This window comes from Suricata suricatta, chromosome 11 (genome assembly GCF_006229205.1).
Source record: "Suricata suricatta isolate VVHF042 chromosome 11, meerkat_22Aug2017_6uvM2_HiC, whole genome shotgun sequence".
Lineage (NCBI taxonomy): Eukaryota > Metazoa > Chordata > Mammalia > Carnivora > Herpestidae > Suricata > Suricata suricatta.
In genome coordinates this window covers 25,430,658-25,441,511 of record NC_043710.1, presented here as the reverse complement: position 1 = coordinate 25,441,511, position 10,854 = coordinate 25,430,658, and the positions used below count along the sequence as shown (strand labels likewise).

The 10,854-nt window shown below is 46.9% G+C and overlaps 1 protein-coding gene across 3 annotated transcripts in view; it reads right to left on the bottom strand.

The window, feature by feature from the left end:
- SLC1A2 (solute carrier family 1 member 2) overlaps positions 1-672 on the bottom strand; it is a 139,485-nt gene extending 138,813 nt beyond the window's left edge. Inside the window, exon 1 of one of the 3 annotated variants that reach the window (XM_029956658.1) lies at positions 597-672. The gene's annotated coding sequence lies outside the window, so the exon portion shown is untranslated. Of the gene's footprint in view, positions 1-473 lie in introns of all 3 variants that reach the window. The other 2 variants (XM_029956657.1, XM_029956659.1) reach the window with 2 other exon arrangements.
- Positions 673-10,854: the final 10,182 nt, after the last annotated feature.

Genomic DNA, 10,854 nt, shown 5'->3' with positions numbered 1-10,854 from the left:
TGTGCCGCGGTGTGCAGGGGCGTGTGTGCGTGCGTGCGCGCGGGTGCGGGTGTGTGCGCGCCGGGGGAGGCGGTGGCGGCCGCTGCGCCCTGGCTCGGCGCCGCCGGGGAGGGATTGCGAGGTTTAGCCCCGCCGCAGCTGGGGATTTGCAGGCGATCCCTCTCTATTTTCGTCGAGAGCTGACATCACCCGCGCCGCCGCCTCGGGAGACTCCTTTAACTGCCGCCCCCTCGCCCCCCGTCCCCAGACGCGCTCCCTCCTCTGCCGTGCCTTCCCCACTCCCTCGGCCCCCCAGCCCCCCAGCCCCCACCCCAGGCCTCTCGCCATAAATTAGCTAAATAAGAAAGGAAGCCCGCGGGTCGCCGGGAAGGCCTGGGCAGCCCGTGGCGGGAGCCCTGGATCTAAGGAGTCGCTATTGTTCCCCCTCAAACCCGCGTGGTCCCGGGTCACCCCGCAGACCGGGGCGCGGAGACCTGGGATGCCGCCTCCGTCCCCGGCTCCCACGAGCAGCCCCCGGCGCTCCGCCTCGCTCCTTGGCACACTAGCTCCGGCTCTACGCTCACCCGCAAGCTCGCCCTCACAGGCGACACACCCACCCCAGCCTCCTGCGTCGCGGGTACCCGGCCCAGCCGAACCCAGCTGCGCGCCCTCCCCCGCCGCGGCCCTAATAAATCTCTGGCCTTCAATTATTCATCGGGATTAATATTAATGCAGCTCCCAGGGGGCGGTCGGCGGGCGGGGTGCTGGGGAGGCTGTGGTTTTCTTAAGCCTTGGGAGGTCGGCTTCGGGGGCGCAGGCCCGCAGGGCGCTGGGAGGTGGCCCTGGCTAGCGGCGGGGGACGGGTCTCCACCCGCTCGCTCTCGCCTTCGGCTTCAGAGCCCCGGGGGCGGCGCACGGAGACAGATGGGCTCCTGCAGGGGAGGGTCGGAGCCTCCCGCCGGCTTTGCATAATAATGACGAAATCCGTGCAGACTTTATTATCTTTGGGACACAGCAGACACCTACAGCTCCACCACCTGCCGGACGCTGTGACTGCCGGGGAGCGGAAGCCTCACTTTCTGCGTCTGGAAAATGGGACCAAAAATAATCCCCTTTGCAAGGCCGCGGTGAGAATTAAACCGGCTCTCTTGACAGAGAGATTGGCCAAGTGTAAACGCTCCCGGGAGATGTCAGTGGTGCTTTAGCTCGCCGCTAGGAACGTGCCAGGCTCCTCCGGGCGGGGTCACGGAGCCCCAGCGGCCTAGTAGTGTCCTCTCCTTACTGCCTCCCCAGTTTTCTGCCCTGGGGAGGTGCTCTTCAGAGCCGCGGCTGTGCTGACCCTTGTCGGAATTCGGAGTACCGCTGGCCACCTGGAATCTCCAGGAGGCCATCCCGGGGACCGTGCAGGGGAGCGGAGTCCCACAGGGATGGCTTAGTGGTTGAGTACCAAGCACTGGTATGCCAGAGCCTGAGTCCGTCACCACCTGCCGGTGGCGTAATGGAGGGGGGTGCAAATTCATCAGTGTCTTCTCATCCCATAGGCAACAGAAGACTAACATTCCCCCCCCCCCAGCCCCCGGAACTAAATGAAATGTAAAAGATAGGCAAAGCGCTTTAAAGTCTGGCACCCCGTAAAACCTCAAAGATTGCTCAGTTAAATCTAAAGGTCCCCGAAGGATAGTTTCTTGGGCTCAATATCCAAGGATGGATAGGCAGATGAGAGAAATAGCACGAAAAAGAGAAAATAACTAAATAGAAGTTAAAAAAAAATCTCTTCTCATCTCCTTCCTTCTCCCCACCCCAAATCTGAGCCCAAACATCTTCCTTCCTCAGTACCTTGCTCCTTCTTTGCTTTCCCACTCCCCTCCCCTCTTCCTGTCTGCATGATTACATCAACCAGATCTATATGCTAATCAGCCCACCACCCTTTACTTAACAGCTCTTCTGATTTTGCGTTTTTAAATTGTAGTTTTTAATGTATTAATCTATTTAAATCAATGCAATCTGGCACACTCATTTAAAAATAATTTGTAGACGAAAAACTACCTTCTTGCACCTCGGGGTTATATTTGACACTGCCTTCTCTTTAGCCCTGCCAAGGGTAGATGTGTGGTTTTGTATCAGAAGTGATTGAGTTTAGAACTTTTACAGTCTCATTTTCTCTTTATTTAGGGATTTCACTTCCCTGCTGAGCTGGAGAACAAAGCCATGGGCCTCTCTCCCAGGCCTACATATTATCCCTCCCAGCCACACTACAACACCCCTCTTAAGATGAGTGTGAATGAACTCCGCCATTATAAGCCCTTGGTGTCTGCACACAGGCATGGAGGGCTGAGTGGCACATTCATTAGCACTCACTGCCCAGAGCGAGGCACCCGGTGGTACATAAACACAGAGTAAAGAAAAAGCAGAGAGAAAGAGGGATGGAATTGTTTTCACTTTTTAAATCATCCAATTAAAAAATACTCTTCGGGCATTATGCAAAGTGAGACAAGTCAGACATAGACAGATACTGTATGATATAATTTATGTGTGGAATCTAAAAGAGCAGAACTCCTAAAAACAGAGTATAATGGCAGTTACCAGGGGCTAGTGGGTGAGGGAATCACGAAGATGTTCTTTAAGAGGACAAACTTGGAACCAGTAGGTAAATAACCTGGAGATCTAATGCACAGCCAAGTTATTACAGACAGCAATACTGTATTAGGAATTCAAAGTTGCCAAGAGACTAAGTATAAATTGTTTCCACCACCAAAAAAGAAATGATAATTAGGTGACATTAGAAAGGGGTTAGCTAACCTACTGGTGGTGATCATTTTGCAATATATAAATGTATCAAGTCAACGGGTAGTACACCGTAAACTTACACAGTGTTATATGCCAGTTACATTTCAATTAAAAAAATAAATTTTGGGGTTCCCTAGGTGGCTCCGGCAGTTGGGCATTTGACTCTTGATTTTTGGCTCAGATCATAATTGTGGGCATTGTGGTATGGAGCCCTGCGTCGGGCTCTGCGCTGACAGCACGGAGCATGCTTGGGATTCTCTCTTTCTGTCCGTCGTTCTCTCTTTCTCTCTCTCTCTCTCTCACCATCTCTCTCAATAAATAAAACATTTAAACACAATCATAATAAAATAAACTTTAATAAACCCACTCCAGTATGTTTTCAGTGTTGAGGGCTGTAGAGATGCAGGTAAATAATCAAGCATGGCCAGGTTAGACGGGGAGCAGCTCGCCTTCTCCACAGTCACCGTGTTTAGGAACCCTCACGCCCCATCGTCCTACACTTGAGAGACCAGTGTCTGAATTTGCATTCAGCCACTTTAGGAGACAAGGCCTATTCAACCATTGGACTATGCCACAGGTAATTCTGGGTGATAATCATCAGCTAGAAGGAACCCATCCTCTTTCTTACACTGGCAAGCCTGTACCAAGGTTCCCACCCGTTTTTCATTTTATAGGCAAACTGGAGCCATGCTCTTCAACACTGGCCGCCGGGTAGAATACACTGAGAGAGCTCTGTAGAAAACAACAGTCGGGGCGCCTGCGTGGCTCAGTTAGTTAAGCGTCTGACTGCAGCTCAGGTCAGGATCTTATGGTTTGTGGGTTCGAGCCCTGTGTTGGGCTTTGTGCTGACAGCTCAGAGCCTGGAGCCTGCCTTGGAGTCTGTGTCCCCTCTCTCTACCCAACCCCCTTCATCTAGTGTTCGCTCTCTCTCTCTCTCTCTCTCTCTCTCTCTCTCAAATAAACAGATATTAAATTAAATCAATTTAAAAAAAATACCCCAGGCTACCTGCCAGGAATTTTGGTTCTATCACCCTACAGTGGGGGCCTTAACTTACAGTATTTTTTTAAAACTCCCCCGCCACCAGTGATCAATTTCATGGTACAGTCAGCAACAGGAGATGGACTTGAGATGGTTCAACCAAATGACTCCCAGAAATATAAGGAATTAATTGGTGTGTAGCCTTTGGAAAGACAAAAACTAAGGAGGAGATGATGCAAGGCTGACCCTCCTCTCTTCAAATACAGGGAATCAAATAATCTATTGTGGCTGGGGCACCTGGGTTAAGCATCTGACTCTTGGTCTCCACTCAGGTCATGATCTCACAGTTCATGAGTTCGAGCCCCATATCGTGCGCTCTCTCGCTCTCTCTCTCTCTCTTAAATATAAATAATTTTTTAAAAACTCTATCCTGGCACACACAGAGCTCTCCTCTTATGTTGTGCACACAGGGAATATTGAAAGTGAGTCACTCTACCTACTGCCCCAGCGCTAGATAGGAACTCGGCTGTGGGTCAGGCAGACCTTCATTAAATACTGCCCTGACCCTGTATTAGACTCTGGTGCTGCCTTGGGCTGGGCACCTTAGGTTCTCAGCTTTCCTGTCTAAAAACTGGAGAACGTAATGATACCCACCTCAGGATGGTTGTGAGATTAAATGGGATAATATGTAGGGAATGCTTAGCTCTAAGCCTAGCACATCTCGAGTGATCAACAAAGGGTGATCCTAGACACATGTGGGAGCAGCGGTGTGCACGCCACTTACCACTGAGCTTGTTTGCAAGCTTAGCCTCTGGCGCAGTCACCTCAGGAATGGTCCCATGGACTCCTCTGTCCTCACAGCAAACCGCAAGTCTCTTGGCCACAGCATGAAGTTGACAGAGACTTGATAGACCAGAACACGGTCAACCTACAAGCTAGCAGGAACACTTTGGAAATTTCTAGCATCTGTCTCCTCCAGGGATTCCATGGTTAAGGCCACGATGAAGAGATGGGATGCTCTGAGCTTTGCACATAGATTTTTCTTTCTCAGATCTAGCTCAAGGGTTCCTAAACTTAGTGTGAAGAAGAACTACTCTGTAGTGCTGAATGTTAAATGTTTTTCTGTACAGTACTCTGATTGGTGACTTAAAAGACTGGCAGAGTTCATTTTTACCATAAGGAGTCTTTTTTCTTTTTCCTTACTGATTGTTTACTTAAGGTCTAACCCACGTTCTGAGAAGTGGAATTAAGGTAGTGACTAGGGGTTGGCTGCACAGTGTTTGTGATATTACCCTAACACTTACTGAGTCGTACTATGTGTTCAAAGTATCACAATATGTATAACCTCGTTTGATCCTTTGGATGGCCTTCTTCAGAAGATAGATGGAATTAATAATTCCATTTTACAGAAAAGAAAACTGAGACCAACAGAGACGAAGAAATTTGCCCAACGTTACACAGAGAGTGAACAGCCGTATCAGTCAAGGTGCTAGCTAGAAAAAGGTGGCATATTCAAATTAAGTAAGTTGGGCACAGTTTAATAAAGGGACTATATGAGAAGGGTGTAGGAAAATCCCAAGGGATAATGCAGATCCCCTGGGCTGGTGATGGTAGGACACCATTACCTACCCCAATTTTGAAGGAAGGCCGCTTGAACCTAGAGGGGAGTACCCTATGCAGAACAGGACCAGAGACCTTTGTTGCCACAGCAACGTGGGGGGGGGGTGTTTGGGGAGGCTGGGAATAAATAACTTGATCCCACTTCCCTATGGTTCTTCTCTCCCCTCTGGGGACCCCTACTGCCCAAAGCTGGGAGCTGGAAAGGACATTGATTCCACTCCTGTGTTGTCCTGGCAGCCCAGCCTCCCTGGGGAGCACGGCAGTGATGGAGAGAGGTAGAGGATGGAGCTCCAGGGCCAATGGATAAATCAGGGGTGGAGCTGGGTGTAGGCAATTTTCCTGTAGAACTTTGCTTTGAACCCCTCTGCAATGCCACCTCTGGTAATAATAATGCCATCATTACTGGAACAGGCTGTCCCCCTCACATGCGGGGACCTGTCCACCTGGAGAATCTTCCAGCAGAGCAGACTCAACCAGACCCTTTGCTAGAAAAAAATCACCAGATGGCCCCAAAGTCTCCCAACTTCCACAAGGTTTAACATTCCTCTCCAACCATTAGCTCATTATTGGAGCTTAGTTGGACCAAAGGAGAGATAAAGACTCTCCCTTCTTCTATTATATTCTTGTAAGGGATGCATTTCCTGTCTTGGTTCTCTTTCAGATTGCTTGAGATTGGTTACTGCATCTCAGTGTGGGATGGGGGAGGCTCCTAATATAGAAAAAAGAAAAAAAAAAAAGTCCTAAACCATCTTCCCATAAAAGGCTGTTAAATAAGCCCATTCCCTCCCATGATGACAACAGAGGAGAAATGTTTCAGTGTTCAAAGTTTATCAGAAGAAAGTGACCTAGAGAGAGAAATAATAGCCAAGTGACCCAAAGGGGGCCCTCTCCAAAAGGGACTGTCATTTAGTAATGTCTGAGAAATCTAAACTTGACTCTCCTCCTCCTCCGAATGCGATAACCATTTCATCACACTTGCCCTTAAAGATTATTGATGTCGTCCAGCATTTAGGAACGGGAAAACCCCCCACCATTGGTTCATTTGGTAGGATGTTCACTCTTATGGTTCTTTGCAAAGTGAGAACCACCCAGTGAACTAATCTGTCTTTTCAGGTTCCGTGCAGTTGTTCTGGTAAAACTTGTATGGGTGTTGGAGTCCAGCAGGCCTGTGTTCAAAGCCCAGCTCCTTCCCCCTACGGCCTCGAGTGGGCCACCTAATCCCTCGGAGACTAAGCTCCCCCTTCTCTAAAATGAAAGCCATTCCTATAGCTGCAAAGGTGATATCTATAAAGCAGACATCACACCCTAGATGTCTGCCCCATACCTTCCTAAGTAGCCAAGGAATCATAAGCTGCAGGTCTTTTAAACATTTGGCCACATAGATACTATAAGACTATAAGGTGTCTGCCTTTAGGGTTTTTTTTTTAATGTCTTCATTTTATTCTTCTTTTTTTTTTTTTTACATTTTAAAATTTATTTTTGGGAGACAGAGAGAGAGAGCATGAACAGGGAGGGGCAGAGAGAGAAAGAGACACAGAATCCGAAGCAGGCTCCAGGCTCTGAGCTAGCAGTCAACCCACCAACCATGAGATCATAACCTGAGCCAAAGTTGGACGCTTAACCGACTGAGCCACCCACGTGCCCCTAGGTTTTTAAAAATCAATGAAACAGAGAAGGATATGGGAGCCCTTTCACCCTGACAATTAACGTGAGTATGCTAATTTTTCAAATCTGTGAGCTACTTTTAGGATGAATGAAAATTACTGTATAATGTTCCTATTTTAGGGGAAAGATAGTATTCTCAACAGCATTGTCCCTGAAGCCAAGAGTGTCAGCAACAGAAAATGGAGAAGCCTGAAACAAAACTGAAAATGAAAAGGTTTTAAGGCGTCTGGATGGCTCAGTCAGTTAAGCATCAACTTCAGCTCAAGTCATGATTTCGAGGTTCTTTAGTTCGAGCCCCACGTCGTGCTCTGTGCTGACAGCTCAGAGCGTGGAGCCTGTTTCAGACTCTGTGTGTATCTCTCTCTCTCTGCTTATCCTCACTCATGTACTCTTGCTCTTTCTCTCTCAAAAAAAATGTTCTTTTAATTTAAAAAAAGAAAAGAAAAGTTTTGGAAAGAGAAGGAGGCTTAGAGAGGTAACTGGTAGAGGGAGAATTTTCACAGTGGCAGTCCCAGATCAGTGTATTAAGAAGGCTGAGGTGGAGCACCTGGGTGACTCAGTCGGGTAAGTGTCCAACTTCGGCCAGGTCATGATCTCACAGTTTGTGAGTTTGAGTCCTGCGTCAGGCTCAGAGTCTGAAGCCTGCTTCGGATTCTGTGTCTCCCTCTCTCTCTGCCCCTCCCCTACTCATACTCCATCTCTCTCTCAGAAATAAACAAGCATAAAAACATTAAGAAAAAAAAAGAATGCTGGAACATGGGAGCTAGAACATGGGCTTCAGAATTAGACTGACCTGGGAACCACCTCGTCTAGATTTGGACCAGTGAGTTTCCAGTTGAGTTCATTGTTTCTCTTGCCATTTTGAATGACCTTGAGTAAGTCACTTAACCCTCTGGACATCAGTGGGGTGGTATAGTGACCTCATCGAGTGGCCTTGGATGAGAACCCAGTGAGGCAACGTCACTTAAAGCACTTAGCTCAGTTCCTGGCAAACGGTGACACCCATCATCATCTGAATTGTCAGTCTCCCAGCCACGGCTGCTCTCATCACTCAGAAGTGGTAATAGTGGTGACACTTTGAGGCCAGCAACACAGCACAGGTGTAGACCAGCCCGCCTGTGGCTCTGCTTGTCCGGGTGTGGTCACTGAATAGAGATAATGGGAATCATCCATCTCTCCATGTTGGGAGCGGGAAGATACACGTTGAGTTCATTCACTCTTTCCTTGTTAACACACATCAGCAGGAGAGAAGGGAGTTCTATTTTTACTCACTCTCTACACTGATGAGAAAGAGATGTTACTTCATAGAAATCTCAATTCAGACTGAGAATTTGGTCTAAATATAATCCATTCTTGAGGCAGAAAGCATCTCATTAAGTAGAGAGCTCAGGGAAACTAAAACGTTTGCTAGCTACACTTATTTCCTGATGAATTCTAATGGAAACAGTGTGACTTCATTCCATTTACTCAGTTCAGATGAAAGAGGAAAGGAGACAATGGGAAGAAATGAACTGTGAGTTCTTGGTGTATCATTCCCGTTTGGCAGCATCTTCTACTACAAGATGGCTTGGGGCTAAATGTCAGGGCTGGCACAAATTCTTTACGCCCACCCTAAAAACCATAAAAATCTGAATTAGAGCGGCTGTCTCTTTTTTAGTAGCTTGATCCTGTATAAAGTGGAAATATTTTTTGAGAGCGATTGATTGCTGGTGTTTTAATTTCTACCTGCATTTTTTTTCTAATCATGGCAAAGAATGCCAGTTGTGGGTCTTTCTCTTTGTTCTGCTGGGACATTGCCATATTTCCTGGTGACATCTTTCTGAAGGGCAAAGGGTGAACAATGTTTATATTTGAGATGATTTCTCTGCTTGACACCAGCTCCTGGTGGTTAAATGCTAAATGATTTGGCTAAAGGATTGAATCAGGGACCCAAGTCAGGCTCTCGTGACCTCAGAAAATTCAATGATGTGATTTGTTCTATTTTCTCTATTCACCTCATTATGAAATTACATGATTATTCCGGGAGAGAGGCTTTGTATCAAATCCCAAAAGTATTTTTTTCTTATGAAGTTATTTTCCTTATGAGAAGGAGAGATAGCAACCAGGTAATTTGGTTCTAAATGAAGATTATAGATTCAGAGGTCTTTTCTTCTTCAAATCAAAGGCTGAATTATGCCTTTGCATAACAAAGTAGAAGCATTCCAGGTCACTTGAAGGTTTCATTTATTAGCTTGTGGGCTTGTTTTATTTGTAACACCTGCTCCCCTTTGCAAACAGGGATTAATAACATCTTTCTTTCTCTTTGATCTGGAATTACCTTTTCTTAGAAACCATAAATTCAGGAACAGAATACTATTGTTTTTCTTCTCTGAGAATTCAGTCTCTAATATCATTCTTCACCTGAGAAAGCTATTCACTAATTTTATCTACTGACTTTTTTTGTTGTTGTTGACAAAACTCTCCATCAAACCTAGGCCTCTGAAGAAACACTCAGTGAATTAAAATACAAACGTGACGTGAGCCCTAAAAAACTCGGCCATTGAGACACTCTTCTTAAAATGCTGGGCCTCAACGGCACATCCGGGCAGAGCCCTGCTAGGGAAAGCAGGTCCTGCTGCCAGGAAAAGCAAAGAGAATCCACAAATTGCTACCAACCCACTCCAAAATGTTCTCGTCTTTCCAGCAGCTCTGAAAAGATAAACTTCCCCAAGCCCCAGGGATCCACACAATTTCACTTAAAATTTTCACAGGAGCCAGAGGAAGGAGAAAAGTACAAGGCAGTCCGGAGCGGAGATCTAAGTGTCTCATTCTTTGCATCTTGCATTGGCTGTTAGCCTTCTTTTAGCTCCTCTTCATTTACGACCATGCTCTGTGCAAACAATATGTGATTGTGTCAGAGCAATGACGCTCAAGGTCTTCCTGTCCAGGTTAGAAGTGCAATGGAAAAACCCACGTCAAAGGCAAAGGCTACATTTGATTGGTTGATGATCTTGCTACTAATTCCTAGGGCACATGTAGAAAGGCACAGGGTTTGATACATGCAGGGTGGTCCCAGCCATGCCCACTCACCTCACCTCATCCTTCCACCTTGCCAGGGGGCCACGGACTGTGGGACTCCATCCCCAGCCACACACCGCACCGCCAGTCTCCTCATGCTTCCCACCGCAGCCTTCTAGAAGCACCTCACACATGCCAGGAGCCCTGCTTTTCGACATTTTGGCACACACTTTTTTCCCTATCTGAAATGCTCCTCTCCACATCCCATTCTCCATCTGCTAGCCAACTGGGGGAGGCAAGCTTTTACCCCATCCTCCAGATGAAGCTAGCCACCCTTGCTAAAGGGTCTCACAGCACACTGTGTTTTCCTTCCTAGTACTTACCATGATTTCTCATTTCTGGGATTGTATGGCCAAGAGCAATCACCAAGCCTGTTTTGTGCCCCTGTACTATTTCAGTCTTTTGCGCATAGTAAGCACTCTATTCATTTTTGTTGAGGAATGAATGACATGCAGGTAGAAAATCAATAAACTCACAATTCTTGATTGAATTTGGGATTGAAGAGATTTTATTGACTAATATTCTGATATAGGAGATGAATGTGGAAGGCCCATGAAGTTTTGAATAGGTGACGAGTTTGATAGCAGAAAATTCTGAAATCTCAAAGAACTGTAAAGATTTGTATTCAAACCCCATACCCATAACTTCAGAGAATGTGTATTTGCTGAAAAGGAGGGGGTAAAATAGCTGTATATTTCCTACCTGTCCAGCTAAGCCTGGTCCCTTTTAATAAATCTAGCCCCCCACCCTACTCCATCCCAACACAC